Source organism: Anser cygnoides, chromosome 2, assembly GCF_040182565.1.
Source record: "Anser cygnoides isolate HZ-2024a breed goose chromosome 2, Taihu_goose_T2T_genome, whole genome shotgun sequence".
In the NCBI taxonomy this organism is placed as follows: Eukaryota; Metazoa; Chordata; class Aves; order Anseriformes; family Anatidae; genus Anser; species Anser cygnoides.
This window is the reverse complement of record NC_089874.1, coordinates 124,066,436-124,086,168: the sequence shown is the minus strand read 5'-3', so window position 1 is coordinate 124,086,168 and position 19,733 is coordinate 124,066,436. Positions and strand designations below refer to the sequence as shown.

General features: G+C 36.4%; 1 protein-coding gene across 4 annotated transcripts in view; it reads left to right on the top strand.

Annotated features, from left to right (window-relative positions):
* The window catches only part of TOX (thymocyte selection associated high mobility group box), a 223,055-nt gene that overhangs the window by 140,911 nt on the left and 62,411 nt on the right, over positions 1-19,733 (top strand). The gene's annotated exons all lie outside the window — the stretch shown is intronic.

Sequence of the window (19,733 nt, the reverse complement as noted above, 5' to 3'; positions counted from 1 at the left end):
AGATAAACCATAGCATTTTAAATGCTAGCAGCACTTCACTGTTTTGTAAGGCCTTTCTTGTGTCTTGAAGTGCTTTGTAGTTGGTAATTAGCTAAGAAGGTAATGTACTAATAATGGTACAAATAGGTATTTGCAGTATCAGCCGCTGATATCTGTCAGGTATTATATTGTAGAATAGAAAGACATTTACTTTATTAAAAAAAAAAAAAACAGTAAAATGTAATGCACAATATACAAATACAGCTGAGTCCCAAGCTGAAAAAGGCTGAAAGAGACAAATCTTAAGGGAGGGGAAGAAGATGACTCTACCTTATAGGACCCATAATAATGAAAGTATTACCAGGAGCTGATTTCATCCGTGATGATCAGTAACACAAAGGTGGGCGGTAATGTGGTGAGAGATAACTTTCAATATTAGAACTAGCAAAAGTCTGCAAGTATAATAAAGAAAGGAATTAGCAGCCATGTGTTACACATGTAATATGAAGTAATTATAGTGTCTGCATAAAATGATAGCTGAGACCTTTAAGCTATCACACAACCTGAAAGTGATACTACAGCCTTATCTAAGGGCCAATGAAAACATATGAAGGTGGTTTCACTTGCCCTTGAAACACAGTGACCTCTGGGGAGAAATGAAGCATCTGTTTTACCACACATTTTGATGCTCCAAGGCCCCAGACTCCCAATCCCGTGCCTTACAGGCCAGTTGCAGAGCACACGTGTTTCTTCTCACTTGCCATCAGCTTTCACAAATGCAACGAGGAGAAAACACATGCAAGGAAAGCTCTCAGCCTGGGGCCTGGCCTATGTAATTTTAATTGTGGCTGGCATTGTTGCACTAACTTTGCTGTTCGTGGCTTCTGCCTCTGAATTGCTCCTTTAGTGGCTGAAAATCTCACTGTGATTTTCAGAAGTGCTCTTGTACAGCGTTGATCCTGTCCGCCTCTAGCAGGGGCTTTCCCAGAGTTTCAGCAGAGACAGAGATAGTCCTAAAGCAGACACTTCCTTTTTATATATTAATTGGGAAAATTCAGACTTCAGATTACATCAGATTATAGGTCTGTTGTTGTAAGTGGTTGTCAGTGGTTGTCAGTGGTTGTCAGTGGTTGTCTCTGCCTTCATGATTCTAAAATTATTTTCTGTGTGTAACATTTTAAAAAGTAGTGCAAGTTGTTACAAGGCTGAAGAGGAAAAATGGTGTGTTGTTTTAGAACAATTTATATTTTGATTATCGTATAATTAAAGACATACTGCAAAGCTGTACTAGAGGGAAAAGTTACACGTGTAACCTGGCCTCGTGGATCTTGGCTCACTGCAGAGTTAATGCTGTGTTACTTACCAAATAAGAGAAATTAGTGCAGCAGGAACTTGAGGTTCCCTCCTTAATCTAGTCCAACGGAGGACTTTAAAAGGTCATCTGCCCATAAGCAGAATACTCTGTATGTTTGTCATTTCTGACAGATGTTTGTCTAACTTATTTTTTAGAGAATTCCTCTAATGGAAGTGGCACAGGTTCCTCAGGCAAACTCTGGGTACACTTCCTCAACCTTAAAATTTCACCTACTTCACTGTATACTTAAAACCCAGCAGTCAATGGAGGTTAACACAGACCATTTACTCTTTTCAGCTGTCTTTTATTTATTTTTATTTTTCAAGTGTTTATATATGTATTTATAAAATGTATATTTATCTAAGAATGAATGATAGGTAATAGATGTTGATGGAACAGCTAGGAAATAAATAATCAGGAGGATGTATATTAACTCAGACTGTTTTGGTTCACAGCTGACTTGACCATTTAAGAAACAGTAGAAAAATAATCAGCTTTTCCCAAATCTTATTAGCATGTAATCATTATCCAGATCGCATTAGCCTGTAACCTACACTGAGAAAATAACTCTTCTTGAAGGTTCAGCTAGAGTGTGCTATTTTATGAAATTGTTTATGTGCATATTTTCAGTATGATACTTATTTATCACCATCCATTACTTAGAAAGTTAGTCTGAAGCAATAGATGTTTATGATACTTAAGGAATGTCACTGCAAGTAATGGGATAAAAATAAGCAATGGGTGAAGGTTAAGGAGAAAGCCCTGTAATGTCATCCAAATAGTCTGCAGGTAGTGTTAAAGCACTGGAACATATATGTATGGGAAAATCCTGCAATGGCTGGAAGATGGGCTGGATGATTTAACAGGCCTTTCTTTGAGATGTAATTTCTATAACTGGTTGATACATACACTGGAGTTCAGACATTTGGACTCATTTCTTGTTTGTCTGGCAAACTATTTCCTGTGAAAGGTTATAAATTACAATAAATAGACTTTGCAGAAGATGAGCTACATGATATACTTGGAAAGAGTTTCTCTGCTGATATTCGAGACAATAACGTCAAAGCAGAAAAAACAATAGAGTCCTAATCCAGTGGCTTTGCTCGAGTGTAGTGCTAGGAAGGTGCAGAACCATAAATAACATTTACATTGGATAGAGTCTTCTGTATTCTAACAATAACTTAGGATAGAACAGATAAAATAGAGAAACAAATGTGTGACTGACTTAGAAGTTTTCCTCCTCAGTTTGCAACAAAGAATTCACTGATGAGGGAGGGAGGAAAAGAAGGGAAAGCAAGCATTTATAAAAATGTTGATGTAGTTATAATTAGATCCATTTTAGAACCAAAAGTTTTATGCAGAAACTGACAGAAGGATACACAATAATTATAGTTTGCTGACAAGCTGAATAGAGTTTCCTTTTTTTATCTTATGGTTTTAGGAAACCAAACTGTAAATAAATATGCAGTTTGACAGATTGTAATTGCGATCAGCAAGGCGTCTTTTCATTTAATCAGATGGTGTTATTAAAATGGGGTTACAATTAAACATTTTATAATGTGACGTAGAACTCTATTAAAATTCTTCAGCAAACAGTAATTTGCATTTGATGCTTCTGAAACCCATTTCTATTTGCAGAAATGTTATTGGCTGTGACCTTCCAGTGGTTAGGTCTCAGTTTGCTGCTCTCTTCCTACTTTGATAAATGATATTAAGTATCCTCTTTCTTACTTCACAATGAAGCTTAAAATACTAATTTTGCATTATTTTATTATATTAGTTTTTATCGTACTGCTATGCATTGACCAAAGCAAGTTTGCACCAGAGGAAATGTGGGATTAACTAAAACAGCATAAATTTTCTTAATCTTAGAAATTGTAGATTTGATCAACTGTAAGCATGTATCTGATTCACAAGTAAATGTTTCAAGGAAAAGTAATTTGGCTTTTGAAAGATATTTAGCATTCACCATATTGTTGTACCCAAGACATTATTCTAATTCAAGATGACACACACCCTTGGATTTGGCCCTGCCTTTTTGTAGGCATGATCAATTGATTTTGAGAAATCTAACAAAATAGTTTTTCTGGGAGACTGAAATTTCCAATTTGCATTTGGAAATCAACTATTTTTTTCCATAGTTTTGTTAGCCTGAAAAGGTGAATATGAACATTCAGAAGGGATTCAGTATTCTGTCTTCTTAGACTCACTGGGATGTAGATAGTGCTGGCAATAGTGGTATCACAATCCTCTGAGCAGCAGAAAAGAACAAGGAGAATCATTAGCAGAGACAATTTTTCAGGCATTCTTCAGGTGCATGCAGACTCCACTAATGAAAAAGCGCATAGCAAATGTTTTGAGCAAAGGGAATGAGTGATTTGCATCAGCAAATTACATTTACAAGGGTGAAACAGTCTCTGAAAATCAGACAACTAAACCACTGCTCTTTTGTCTCACCCTTTTACTTTGGTGGATGTTTTTTGATTTGAGAGGAGGCAACATTTTCCTAACTGCAAAATAATCAGTTTTTTAGATGGTGGTTAGAAAACATACATTCTTGTTTCCTGTCACTAATAGTAAACAAAAGAAATATTAAAGAGGGAAGGAGAAGAAAAGAGGGGGAAAGAAAAGTCAAGTATGCTTTCAAAGAGGGGGAAAGAAAAGTCAAGTATGCTTTCTTTTAGTGGGAAGTGGAGATGTATGAATACTTGAGAAGAAGAAAAATGGAAAAAAATAATTTGGCTTGACTTATTTATGCATTTATTTTAACTTTGCATCATCTCTGATTTGAAACCTCTTGACTCTTTCTTACTTTTCCTGTTATTACCATGTGTTGGTTACCCCTTACATTGTTCAACAAGAACAATTACTTTAGAGTAGCTTGATGTGAAGTCTTTAACTCCATCCTGCATTAGCTTCTTCTTTTCATCTGTGTACATACATGCAACATCTTCCCTCTCTTTTTCCTCTGAATCACTGGCCTGAGAAACAGTTTTTGAAAGGGTATTCAGAGAAAATGATCTTCCATCTTCATTCAATATGATGAAAGAAACATATTTTTCAAAATATTCAGAAATTCAGCATTCATAAAAAAAAAATTCAGACTAGCAAAGGTAATTTCAAAGCACCACTCAACAACAGTTGGGTAAGATAAGCAAAAGGTTTGGCTCTGTCCTTTCCTTCCAGCATCAAACCAGATAGGGCTTTCTGACTGGTTCACCCTAAACCATGCATGTTTACTGCCTATGAAGCTTCAAGATGAGTTTGAGCTCACTAGCCACTGGTAGGGGGGGAAATGGCTGAGGAAGAAAACTGAAAATATTGATAATCCCTTAGTATTTCCAATAACAAACCCAGACAGGTAAAGAGGGAAGTGAAGTTAAAAGGTTTCTCTCCAAGGGTAATTGTATTTTTTTCCAAAATAAATAAAATACAAAACTCAATCTAATGTTCAAAACAGGGGAAAAAATAATTCAAACCTTATCTGAGTATAGCTGCTTCTTAAGAGTGTATCACCTAGTATACATGGGTGTGAAAGAGAAGATAATCAGGATCAGAAATGCAGGTTGAACCCATAGAAACAAATCCATCCAAAGTTTTTGTAGTGCTATTCATCACTGAAAGTCTGGGCACTTCATCTTACCTTATAATGTCTTTACAATTTATTTTCAAAATATAAACCTAATTGTGTAATCATATTCATACCAGTGTACCCACGGCTTGTGTGAGGAGGTATTTCTCAAGAGGAGTAAAGGCCCTAAACAACAACGTGGGAAATGTGTGTAATATTCATCACTTGCATTCAGCTGAAACCTGAGGTCTGTTTTAATAATACAGAGAGGGATGCCTGATCTAGCATACATGTATCTGTCTTTGAATGTCATCTGTTTTAAAAAGATGCAAGTTTCACAGGATATATGGTTTCTTTATTGTGTTTTTTGCATTTTCAATAGTGTACCATATATTCCCATACCACTGTGCATTACAATCAAGTCTGTTTGATTACTTTCAATTTATGCCATAGGATTTTGTCATTCTTGCTGAAAATTTCAAGACATTTTACTCCAGACTCATTCTTTTTTTCCCTTAGATTTATTTACTACCTTTAGAAGTAGAAAAGTCCAATTTCAATCATGTTAGAAATAGCTCATTTTAGACAAGTACGTGCTGCTCTGCTTACAAAACATATATGAGTGGAATATGCAATTACTACAACTCAGTTTCCTGCCACAGAAACATTTCAGCATTATAGCATTACAGAAATAGAATGACATGCATAATGAAAGATTTCAAGATTCACCCAAGGCATTTATTCTCTTCACCTTAATGTTCTCAGCAGTAGCAGAGTATCCATTAAAAGGTACTATGAATTATGGTTGCTTAGCAACTGCAAGGAGCTTGTAACAGCACCAAAGAATGAAATGGCTGGTTGATAAAATGAATTTTCTCTGAGCATTAGCCTGTTGAAACTGCCTTTTCTTGTGGAACATAAAGTGCATTTATTTGTCTCATGCATTTTTTATTAGAAAATTATTTGAGTTCCAGGGACTTGAATCGTTTTGCTACAGGAGATATTTGATTTTAATGTGTTGTACTAAAATAAGTAATAAAAGACATTTTCTTCAAAGTAAAGACACCAAACAAACCCAGGTAGCTCCTTTTGAAGTCAGGAATAAAATCTTATGCAAGGTATGTCATTATTCATATCTAATTAAGAGTGACATTAGCTAGGACTTAAATTTTACCTTTGAAAGAAAGTTTGACACAGTTAGCTAGTATGTGGTGAATAAAAGGAAAGACTGGGAATTATCTCATGGATTCATCTTGAGCGAAATAAACTTGTCTTCTCTCTTTCCATATGATAAGGTAACTGTGTTTCAGAGAAGGTCAGTGCTGGTTGCATATTCATACCTAGCATTCATTGTCTGCTTGCTTCTATGCTAAAAATGCGTTCATCGTAGGCTTCCATCCAACAGTGAGGGGACGTTTAATTTTTCACTGACATTCTCTAGGCATTCAACAGCAGCCAGAATTGGACGGGCATTTTTGGAAGAGGTTTTTATTGGAAAATGCCAGAACAACAAAACTCTGTGTGTGTGTGTGTGTGAATACACCAGTTGTGATTAATCTTTTATTGGCAATATTTTTCTGAGATTTAGGAGTGTCTGGTCAGGACATGAGAGAAATATAACAAAAGAGTAAGAGACCTGCCCGTTCCAGAACATCCAGAACATTCATCTGGATATAATAAAAACAAAGATTTGGCTCATACTCCGCATTATTTAGGGCAAGAACTTAATTTCTGGCTTTTGTAGCTCGTAAAGCCGCTCAAAAGATTAATTATTATTAGTTTATAGTCTTTTAGTCATTTTTATGAGACTTAAGATAGTGACATAATTGTTTTTGCACAACTTAATAAAGGTCTTTTAAAGACTTCAGACTTGACTTTACTCATGAAAATAGTTCCATTGACTCCCATATGAAGACCTGGGTGAGAAGCAACTGTAACTTTGCTTCTGCACAGGAAATCAGTAGATCCTAATCTGCTTATGCGTGCAGAGTCCTTGGTGCAACCTGGAGCTGATGTTGCATTTTCTGGTGAAGCCAACAAGGTTGTGTGTGTGCAGGTCACATGAGGGTCTGGGAGTGGTAATTCACAGGAACGGCCAGGGAGCCAGGGGAATGGAAATGTCCTTCTTGGTTTAGGAGTGTTTATCAAATTTCTGGACTAGAACTAGAGTAAGAAGGAAATTTAAAAAAAAAAAAAACAAAAAAAAAAACTGAGATGACTCATTTAAGTGCTACCTACCTGATAGGAAAGAATCACAATGAGACAGACTGGTAGCAACAAAAAAAGTTGAATAGTCTTGCAGTGAGCTGCTTTATCAAAGAAGTTTTAGATGTGTATTTCTGTGTCCAGACTGATTCTAGTGAAGCTGCTGAGAGCACTGCTATTGACTACTGTTGGGTAAAGGATGTGGCTATTGCAGTTGAAATGATTACAAACATTGGCAGCCTAACAGAAACAGATTTTAGTTAAGTGTACAACATGGCAATGTTTTTGCAGAACATTTTTTTACTGCAAATAAAACTCTCAAGGAGATACATTACTAAAGGCAATAATAACCTTTTTTGGATGAAAATGTAATTCTGCTCAAGTGAAAATGAAAGAAAACTCAGATTAAGAGGTAAGATCTTGCCTCTTTAAAGTACATGCTGATAATCAAACATTAAAAGTGAAACACTGCTCATCTTCTACAAAGGTGCAAATTAAAATTCCAGAGAGAAAGCTTGACTGATTTGTTTAACAAAGAGTTTAATACAGCAGAATCCCACTTGAACATAAAACTATTACAATAATCCTGTCTAGCTGTTGGGAGATCCAAATTAAAACTCTCACTGATATTTGCTTAAATCTCATAAATTGCAAAGAATTAGAGCATATTGAAGTTGTATGTTTACTATGATCTTACTGTCTAATAGTTTTTTAACGATTTCAAATGATGATTGAAAATGTGTATTTTCCCCTCAGATGATTCAAGTAGTTTTACATTTTATTCCTGTATTCTAATTTAATACCCACTTGTTTATTAACTTACTGGTGTCAACATGACAAGGCTGTATTGAATGCAGACTAAATGTTCCATTTAAACAGATAATTTATTTTCTTATTAGTATTAAGGTGTTATGAAGAGACTGTTCAATTGAAGCTGGTGGATTAATAACACTGCTTCTTAAGGAGATATTTTCATGCTCCTTTACTATGTTCCATTCTTTCCATTCATACGTATAGAAAAAACAGATGTTTGTTTCTTTTCCGCTTATGATCGCAATGATTTACTAACAATATTGCTTACTGTATTCTGTTCCAGCATTCTGTATCCTCTGGAGGGTTTAATTTATGGATATTTTTGTGTGAAAATCTTAAAATTATACAGACATCTGAAATTCTTAGCAGTTTAGAAACAGGAATTGCAGTCCTACAGAATATCTCAAAGGAATGGCAAGTATTTCAGAATTAGGGTTTGTGCTGTTGTTTTCTCTAGACCAGCAGCAGTGGCATATTTGAGTATTCTAGGCTGAATGGGCAAGTAGAGGTTTAAAGTTTATTAAAAAAGTAAGATTCCCCACATTCTTCTTAGGACACATCACTTATGTTGACTTAAAAAGAGAGTAAATCTAGGGCAATATAGTTAGGTTAAAAATGTGATAAATTAGTATCCTCAGAAAGCCAGTAATTTTGCTAGGTTTTGATAGTGCATTAAAAATAATCATGGCATCCATGGTGCAATCTTTCTTTTCTGAGACTGATCTAATAAAACAAGAATGTGCACACACCCACCTAAGAAGTAATCTTTATTCATGCTTTGTAGAAAAAGGTAGAGTTCCAGGTCTGCAATTCTTGCTCACAGCTACATTATATAAGTAATTAGATTAATTTAATTTATGAAAATGTACAGCTGTGCCAGCTGGAGAACATAGAGTCAATCCTGTCTGTTGTTGCACATCACCAAGAGTTATTGAAAGAGGAACTAACCACTGTTGCAAAGCCTCAGTTGCTGTAAAGCAGTGAGTAAAATAAAGCAGTAGAGAAGTCTTATTTTACAAAATGCCCAGACATGCATAGCACCAAAAAAGGACTCAAAATATATATTTGTGTGAGAGCCTAGCAGTAGCCTCTTCACAAAACTGTTGTATTGCTTTCATTGTGGCTCTCTTCCAAAAGAACTTGTTTTATCAGAGAAACATGTCTAATGCATTTCTGCATGAATATAATAAAAGCAGGGTGTGATTTGACCAAATGCACTGACATAGCCACTGCATACTTTTATGTGAATCTGTCAAATGTGGAGCATGTTGCATAAGAGCACTCTATTTCTTACAACTGCCTGAATAAATAATGTACATAAGCCTCCTCAGAAACAAAGTCAATAACAAGCTGTCTGGTTACATGTGCTTCTGTATGTCTTCCAGTTAACTCAAAAGACCCAAAGATGATATACAGAGCTCTGGAATATTGTGTGGGTTTGAGACAGTCTCTGGGGAACCTTTATCTGCATGTAGGGTCTTTTTTAATATGTGACAGCTTTATATCAAGGATAATGATCTTTATATAATAAGTAATCTAAATACAGTCAAACTCATCACAAGTGAACATGGTTTATTTTGTTTATCTGTTTCATAAATCAAATTTTAGAAATCAGTTTTAGAAATTGCATTAAAAATGTTATTTTTGCTGTTTTCTGGCATGTAATGCATGGTGATTAGAGTGGAAGGCAAATCACTGTTTTTTTCCATTGATAAATGCTTATAGTCTGTTGAGAATGTCATAGCCAAGAAAACCACCTTGTAATATTCTTTTCACTTTGCACAGACATGCCGAGAAATGCTGCAAAACTAGATTATTAACCAGAAAACATTGGGAAATTCTGGGCAGTGATCAGAGAAGCAGGGAGTGCTCTTTCATAGTTAATACATTTTCAGTATTCTTACTAGTAAGTGAGCAATCCTCGAAAAATGAATTTGAATCCTTGAAAAATGAATGCTTATTTTCTGCAACATATATACTGATTAAGGGTCTAAAACCTCCAGTTTTAGTCAAAAACAACTTTTTTTTTTTCTTATTAACTTCTCAATTACTATTTAAGCTTATGCCAAGTCCTTTAAAATATTTTAGCAATTGGCTAAAATGTCTAGATGTAATTTAGCCATCAGAAAGAGACATATGGTAGATAAAAATGTGTAAACAAAATCTTATGCCTGGTTGAGCGTATAGGTTAAAACCTGACATAATTTTTAGAAGCTGAGGGACAGAAAACCTACCCATCGCAAATTTTGAATGCAGCTATGCCAAAACACAGAAAGTAGTAATTGATAGCATAAGCCTAATACACATTTACTTATTGAGATCTTTATTTTTTTCTTCTTCTTCTTCTTCTCCTTCTTCTTCTTCTTCTTCTTCTTCGTCAAATAGGATTGGATTCTCACGTTTCAGCTTAGTATCAGTCTGTTTATGTTGTGTGCCTATCTTGTGCACGTGTAACTATTATCTGTATAAATCTCAAGTTTCCCGAACAATTACAGGTGACAGTTTTAGTAGCTACATGGACATCCAGATACTAGGAAATGTAAATCATAGCATTAATTTGTACTCGCTTATATGCATGCAGAGTATGAGAGTATTACAATCAAACATGAATTTACAAGTTTAATGACAGAACTGAATTCTGCCTTCAGATGAACTTTACATTCAACAATAGCATATATACATATCTGAGAGGAGATGTGATTCCTTGGGTGCTAATAGAGAGGATCAAGTGGAAATCTGTCCTTTCCATTTAAAGACAGAAAACACTGATGAAGAGCATTTTAGTGCTCATATGAAGGAGTATATGAGGTCTTTCATGCTTGGTTTCCCACCCCTGAAACTTTAGGTTTTCAAGTGTATGCAATCTGAAAGGCTGCTTTCAGTTGAAAATTCATATTAAGATGTTTTCAGAATAGATGTGTATCTCTGTCTTTAACCTTACTGCCTACTGCACTAAGTACAAGATGGGGATATGATGTCTTTGGTGACCTAGTGAAGGATCCCTCAGAGAAGTCCACATGCTTCCATAATATTTTCATGAAATCCACGTAGTTTTTCTGACAGGGTTATAGTCAAAATCTGCAACAGATTAAAGTGACGGATGAAGTAAATGATCAGATGAAGGATGTAGTGACTGAGAGAGAAAGCTACTGCTGGGTCTTCCTAGGTTATGAATAAAATATCTGGAAAGGCTTGCATTGCCTCTGATGGTCTTTGAATGGGACCTTCATTGTGCGTGAAAGTGCTCTCATCTTGGCTTTTACATTTCCTGAAGGAATTTCTGTATATGCCTCAGTTTCTCTGTCTGAAATGGGAAAAGATGTTTATCTGCATTACCAGGGCTTATTGTTTGGAATCTGTAGTAAAATAGTGGTGGGATTAAAAATAGAGGATGTTAAAAGTCTTTTGTACTTACAAATCCTGTATTATGAAACCCTTGTACAGATAAATAATCTGGTTTACTTTTCTCATTGTGAATTTAATACATTTTGTTAACCTTGTACCTGTTTTGTTTTGTTTGAGAAAGAAGAAACTATTCTGCTTCTGTATTCTTCCTCACTGCAGACTTGGAGTTGAAGGATTATTTTCATTGTATCTAGCTGAGTAGGGGAAAAAAAAAAAAAAAAGGGAAAAAAAAAGCAAACAAACAATACAGATACTGTAAAGATGCTCATAAATTTGTGTCAGTTTCTGCTTCCCAGGTCTTAATCGAGGATTTCTCATCTTCATTCATTGTCAGTTTTTCCAGAGCAGATTGAGATAAATGTCTTTTATCACCCAACCATTGCAGGTGTATATTCCACTTGGAGGAGGTGGTGTTAAGTATCTGTGTTAAAGGCGCAGAATTTTCTCCTCTGTAGAGAATGGGATATAAAATTACACAAGTCTTTGCCCAGGTTTAGGAGCTGTGCTTTCTACGTGTCCCAGAGTTCAAGTCAGCATCAAAGCTTTTTAAATTATAAACCCCTCAAAATACAATAAAGCCATTCTAGCACCCAGGAAGAGTGCAAACAGAGCATGTTACCTAAATTGTAAGAGAAGCAGTGAGTCAGATAGGACCCCTACACATGATAGTGCAGCATCACGGAAGAGTACCACTTGGTTACCAAAAGCAGGTGCACCTGAATTAGCAGCTGCCAACCCCAGTTCTGCTTCCCATCACTGCCAAAATGGCAGTGGGTGACACTTCACACCCCCAGTAGAGCAAGTGGGAGCCCATAGCTCTCTGTACACTCACAATCATCAGGTCTGTATTATGTCTCAGCATATACTTGCTCACTTCTGCTCACAGGCCATCCCTCCTTTCCCTAGACTGCATGTGGTATCAAGGGAAGCCCCAGCCAAGAGGAGTGCTTGACTAGGTCAAGGTAACCAAAATCCTTATGGTTGTTTCTGTGACTCAAGGAAGGGGGCTACAGGTTGATAGGAGAAGCAGAAAGGAGCACATGGCACTCAAAATGCCCAGGGAGAGACACAAGAATCAAATGTGCTCATGACACTGCTTCATGAAGGAGAAACATAGAGTGATGGCCTGCCGTGGAGCTCTGCAGGTGGCTGGTGGGCTGTCCAAAATCTTCCCCACAATGCTGCTATGAGACTCAATCCTGATTCCAGGAGATGTTGTGTTGGAGTATGTTTTCATGTAACTTTTGATGCTTATGTCTGCTAGAGGAAATAAACAGTATCTTATGTCTAGGGAAATCAGTTATATCTCATTAGTCCTGGAGGTCTTTGGTTTAGATCTTCTTCTGATAGTAATATTTTCCTATACCACAGAAAGGTGCAGTAGAGATTATGCATGTGGTGTACTCCTTTTTTGATTTAGCTTTATTAAAATTTCAGAACACAAGCTGCATGGGGGATGAGGATGGGGAGGTATTTCACCTTTTTTTGCTTCTTTTCAGTTTAACTGAAGACTTTTTAACCTCATTCCATACTCGAAGTTTACTTTTTGCACCAGAACAAGTTCTTATTTTTTGTCTTGGTTGATGGGAGGTATTTTTGCAGTGAGCAAGATTGTTGCCTATTCTACCATTGATTTTTTCCCCATATATAAAGATATTTTTGTGAAGGTTTTACAACTTACACAGTGATACCTGCACCCTTTTGTCTGTCCTTGTACGTATTTGCAAGCCAACTAAAAGGTCCACACATAGCTGGAGGAGCAATAAAATGGCAGTAATTGAGGACAGCCAGTAGTGGCTGGTCATAAGCAGAGTGCTGGGTGGAAAGGTTTGTTTTGCTAGAATTGTATCTGGATGCAGCAGCAGCACAGTTAGGCAAATTTTGGCTAGTGTTCCTGCCAAGCACAGAATGCTGTGATTTACACTACTTTCATTATGCTCAAGGTAAATGTTTCGTTGGCCTGCAAGTTTTGTGCTATGTCCTAAGTGGGTAAATATTCCAGTATGTGCTATTGAGCTTATGTTGGCTACAGGTAGTTCGTTCTGTTCTGTGCTAGATTATGCTTATCAAGTATTAAAAGTACTATCTTGGGACAGTCAAGGGTGCTTTGTGAGTGTGGGTAATTTCCTAGCAATATAGAAGACCTGGGTTTAGTTCCAAAATATACTCATCAACTGGACCAAACTAGAATCAGATAAACATTTTCTACTGGCATTTCTATTAGAGATTTCCTCCTTTCTGGAAGTTTTTTAATGTGCATCTGTGGCTTTTTGAAGACTTCTCTGTGTTGGTTACTTGGCGATTTTCTTTGTAACATGCACAAGTGTTCATGTAATCTTTTGGCATCCTCATTTGCCTCTGTGGAGTAAAAGCTTTTTAAAATGCACTAGTAAAATGTTAAATAAGAGTAAGATGATCGTATTTTGATCTGAACGGAACATTTACTTGCACCTAAATTGTCAGTGAGATGTTTTAATTCTACCAATCCATGTTGGCAGGTCTGAGAGCTCCATTTTGTGCAAAATGGCATTTTTGTTTTGCAATTAAGAAATCCCCCAACCTTCTATAAATTTGACTGCATGCCCACCCCACTCTGTCTGCATTTAGAGGAACCTGTCATAATTTTGTGGGGGATTTCTTACAAATGAAAGTAAGGGCTGGCCTGTAGAGATTCCACAGCAGATACAGAAAGAGAAATTATAACATTAGTAATGTTAACTGTGTTATTCAAAGAGATTCACAGGACCTTGTTCTTTTGTTTGCAGGTATTCTTATTTCCATTGTAATTCTACCTGTAATGATACCTTTTGAATGCCAGATTAGTTAGGTGGAGGCATAACTCCTCCCATTTCAGACTTGCAAATACAAAATTGATCTTGTAAACATACTGACTTGGCCTTTTTGAGTATCTGGCCCTAAATGTTTCATGGCGCTTACACAATGCACACTTATAATTGAATTACAGTGAGAGGATAACATGTTATTGTGTTGTCTTCTGTATGGTTCATAGTAATGCTTATCATGTATTTCCAGAAGACATTTTATTTTATTCCTGGCATTACAGACAAGCCTTTAACGTACTTAATCTTGAAGGGCTCCTTGTGTAAGAGCTACTTGCTCAAGCAAGGACTGTTCAAATGGGTAAAGACAAATCACTTGGGGCTTAATTCTGCCATTTAGGCACAGCGCTGTGCAAGAAGAAGGAAGGGGAAATGGCTCTGCTCTGGCAGAGGTCCCAGCAGCTCACAGAGCGGTTCCCAGAGTCATTTCATGCAAACGCAGAGCCCTGGTGGTGCTGCACCCCTTTAGCTGTGACTGTGCAGGTGTTGGCTGTACTAGCCAGCACATAGGTTGAAGGAGCAGCATGACCACCTGTTCATCTTTGTCAGATTGTGCACTGTCCCCGAGGGACAAGAGCAATGCCCATGCCCCACCAGAACACGACTGCGATCCTGCCAGGCCATGCCTCAATGTGGCTCTTAAACCTTCCATGCATCGTGGCCATGTAATGGTCATGGAAGGTGGGTAGGAACTAAAAAGAGCATGAGATACCAGCTTAATCCAGCCCCTTGTGAATGAGGTGGTGTGAGTTAGCCAGGGAGGGTACTGGTTATACAGTGTTTTACATGGTGGGCACGGTGCACAATAATGTTGCAACAGAGCATGTGAGGCTGAGTATTAGGCTTAATGTGAAGTTTGCTGAAGAATAAAATGTTCTGTATTCTATGTAATAATTAACAGCATAAGTGAAAGTAAAAATGTTCTGTAGTTGAGTATGGATAGGTCTGACCTGTAGGTAAGCTACTTAAGTAGAAACTAGCAGTGGTGTATTTCAAATAGCAACAGATTTGTGTAACATAAACATCCCGAGTATCAAGTTGTGGCCCATATACTTCTTGTGATATTATCATTACTAATCTCACGGCTTAGCGGTGCATGCTTGACAGGCTACTTATACATTATAATAAACTGTTATTACACAGACACCCTTGCAGAGTAACCATAGTTACACACACAGTACACTTCTTTTGGTTAAAGTAAACACAAATGTAATCATCGGGGTCAATACTGGAGCTTTGTAGGTTAAGAGTTTGCTGCCAGCAGTGAATAAAAGGAATGTATCTAGCAGTTCAAAGTAAAATTCACTCACCCTTTTATGAAGATTGAAACATGCTATTAAAGTAAATTATTACAGTGATTTGTTTTATTTTAGTCTTTGTGATATGATTACTTTGAGTCATCACCATTTTGGTCAGAGAACCTGAAAAAAAAAATCCGCTCTAGTACCAGCCTCATCATCTTAGCAGAGTCGCTTGACAGTCCATTCTAATGCATTTTAACCAACTTATAAATCATTTTGTGGAGGCTAATGATTTATTACTGCTGTAATGAACTTCAGAGGCATCAATACATTAGTATCCACTTTGAAAAAAAGCCATTGTCAAATCCTATTGGAATGATGATCAGTTTACTATTGTTATTAATGACCCCGATCAACTCTTTGGATCTATGAATAACCCTGTTAGATGACAGAGGTCTTCCATTTGGGCAAAAATCAATGCATATGTAAAATAAAAGTATGTGGCTTTCTGGACCCTTCATCAATGCCTATGTTTCTGTTGTCTGCAGAGATTCAGAGCTACTTGTAAGTTCAGCAAAGCCAGGGTGATTTAGGAATACAAACCCATGAAAAATATTTCAAATTCAAAATTAGGCTACATATCTGTTTTACTGTCTGTTGCTTTGCTACCTAAACACTTTCCAGGTGTTTGTATACACTGAATACACACTGTGAGGTCTCAAATGGGATTCTTACTGCTGTATCCTTTATTTTTCCTCTGTGATGGCCTGTAATATGGGGAAGTGTATATTACAGACTACACTAAGTGCTGCTTCTTAATTTCCTGATTTATGTTTTTTTTTTTCCCTTTCTTTTTGAAATCAAAAATAGACCTCAATGACTTAACTAAAATAGTAATTACCATGTTAGGTTTTTTCAGTGTTCAGGGATGTCAGAAATTTGACCTTTGAGGCTTTTAAATCTGACCTTGTTGCTTCTTTCCATTCATTAAGCTACAACCTTTGCTCTCTTGTCATAAAAGATAAATGAAGATTCACACAATCTTTATTTAAGAGAAGATTTATTGTTTACATTAATGTAGATTAAGGAGAAGCTTTCTGATTATTTATTGCGCCAATCATGTCTTCATGAGCTTTAAGTTAGTTATCAGAGTTCTGTAATTACTCTTTCCAAAGTTCATTTCAAATTCAAAGTGTAAATAGGTTTTTAATTTTCTTTAAAGTTTTATTATGCTATATGTATAAGTGGAAGAAAAATTGTAGGTTTCCTTGTAATGATCTCGAAAAAAGAAATTTGGGAACGGCATGAAGCTGTGTTAGGGGAAGTTCAGGCTGGATGGTAGGAAAAGGTTGTTCACCAAGAGGGTGGTCAGGTACTGGAACAGGCTCCCCAGGGCAATGGTCACGGCACGGAGCCTGTCACAGTTCAAGAAGCATTTGGACAACACTTTCAGACATTCAGGCTGATTACTGGGAGGTTCTCGGTGGAGCCAGGAGTTGGACTCGATGGTCCTCGTAGGTCCCTTCCAACTCAAGATATTCTGATTCTATAATTCCATGAAAATTCAATTTCAAAATTAAAAATCCAAAATCTGGCCTTCATACACATAACATATTGTATGTTAATGATTCTTCTGCTCAGTATTTTCCAGTCTGGAAACAAATGATTTCCAGTTGCCACAGAAGCATATTCATTGGCACACAAATTAAAAACTAATGAAATTTTATCACAGAAACCTGGAAGTTATTGAAACATCACTTTGCTCAGATAACCTCTGATGAAGAAATGGATAGCTAAGATCATAATGGATACACAAGAACTTGTAAACTGAGTTAGAAACTTATTTTTGCTTCGCTTTTCAGTTTTGTAAATATATCCAGCTGAAAAGAAGTTCCTTGAAATTGCTTATTTAAGACTCAGTTATAACTGATGCTGTATGGGCTCATAAAGTGACAGGAGGAAAAGAGGAAAGAATACTCTCCAGCGTATGCATGTTACCACGTCCCTTGAGGTCTGACTGATATCAACAGAAGTGCTTTCTCAGATGTGTCAGGGAGGAGTGTATTGCATCCCCAGGAGTGATAACCTCTCCTCTGCTGCAGGCATAATGGTGCCTGAGGGGGACACGGTCCTTCTGGAGTTGCAAGAAGTCTCTTGCTCTTTCCCCATATACATGGACCACTTCCTGTAGTTAATTACTTCACCAGAAAGCTCAATGGTAACCAGAATGTGGCTTTATTTTTGGCATCTGAAATGTGCTGCTAGTGTGCAAACCTGAAATAAATGGGAAGAGGTATCTTCCAAAGAGGCAGGAAAAGCTGCTGGGAATTCAAAGGTAATGAGAGTAGTCCTGCTTTCAAACAGATGTCAGACTGCGGGCACCAGTGGCAGCAACTTGAAGTCAAAAAAAACGAGAGGCCTCATTTTTCAGAATTTCTACATTATAGACTAATATTAAAGCTTAGTAAAACCATACGAAACAGTGGAAATCAACGTGTACATTTAAATTTGAGATATGTTTGGGGATCATCTTGATATGAAATAGCACAGCAATTCATACATTTCTGATCCTGACTTTTTGAGGCCTTGGGAGCCAAAGTATAGCTTAGCTCCTTGATTCATATGCAATTCAGCAAGGCTTTGCTTCTTAAGCATGTCAGATGAGATCAAGCTTTGCAAATGCTCAAGTTAGCTAGCCTGACCTGCCATCTCAAAACTACACTGGAAAACAACCCAAAGCCACGTGTCATGTATCCAAACCTCTGAGGAAGGTATGGTTAGATCATTGGAGTCAGTCTACACACTGCATTTTGGGAGGAAGAGATTAGCAGTGGGATAGTAATCAGGTATAGCTTGTTCATTGAACATGCTGCAGTTTCTAGAAAGCTAAGTAGCATGGCACTTCAGGGAATATCTGCTACATAAATTAAATAGTTTTCAGGAACTATCATGGAAATTGAAAGCTGCATTCAAATTCCACTTACTGTACTTTACTGTTATTCTTAGTGTCAGTGGCATCAAAATTGTGTTCCAATAGAGCAAAATTCTCTTTTAAAAATGCAAATTTATATCATACATCCTGAATTCTTCAATAAAGTCATGATTTAACATAGTTATCAAACATCTACTTTTTTTTACATTTAGAATGGGATATATTTGAAACGTATCTATCAGTATATGTTATTCTAAACAGTAACTGTTTTTAATTATTCTCTTGCATTGATATCTTCCTAATTTAATTACATTAAGTATGCAAATATGCCATAGGAAATTCTCTCTACCATAGGAAAACTCTAGGACTTTGTTGTTACAAGACTTGAAGTCATTGAATGTAGTTTTAAACTACTTTTTTTTTTCTTTTTGTTCCAGTTCTTTAAGAAACACATTTCTTTTGTTGTATGTGTGAGGAAAGTGCTTTGCACTTCATCAAAATGGTTATGAAAACGTAACGTCCATATATTATAACAATAAATCTGATGAGCATTTCAAATACATAGGGAAAATGTAGCCCTGGTTCAGATCCTAGCGATGTCAAAGGAAAGAAAAAAATGTTGTTTTTCTGTTCCTGAATCAAAGTCTATGTGCTAAAACAGCATCTCAGGCTATTCTAAACAACCATTCTCATATGCAGGGCTACATGAATTCATCTTTCTGCAGAATCTGATAGTTCCTAGGAAGATGGGGGGAGGATTTCCCATTGTAATTTTACAATATTAATTACAGCATTTGGATTTGCTAGAGAGTAGTAACAGGAGTATGTCTCTTGTTAAATCACAGTGAGTAAAAACAGAACATTTTCTTTAGTGTCAGTAAAGATTTTCACAGTAGTTGCCAGCCACAATGGTCCAGTCAGACTTTAAAAATGATCAGAACTGACAACCACTGAGTAAGTGTAAAAATTCCATATAATTCTGCAATGAAGTGATGCTCTGGTGCTTCAGACTGTTAATCTATGTATTCTAAAATTTTACTCCTAGAATGCTGCCACAGTATTCATATTATTAAATAGCATGGAATTAGGTATTGGGAAAACAAACAAACAAACAAATAAAATTAAAAACAAAATAATTAGAAAATGAGATAAAACAAAGAAGTGTGGCTTGGAGTTGGTTATAAGGTGCCACAACTGTGCAAGTATATTTTAACTGGAGAAAATAAAAAAATATTCTATGAATTTCAACACCTTATAGGGTTCATATTTGCCTTTTGAGCATATTTATTTTTGCTAGTCCTTTAATTATGGAATGAATTAAAGGCTGAAAAACTTGAGCATCACACTGACAACATGCTTATCTTTCAAAAGTACTTTCAGTATGTTCACTTTA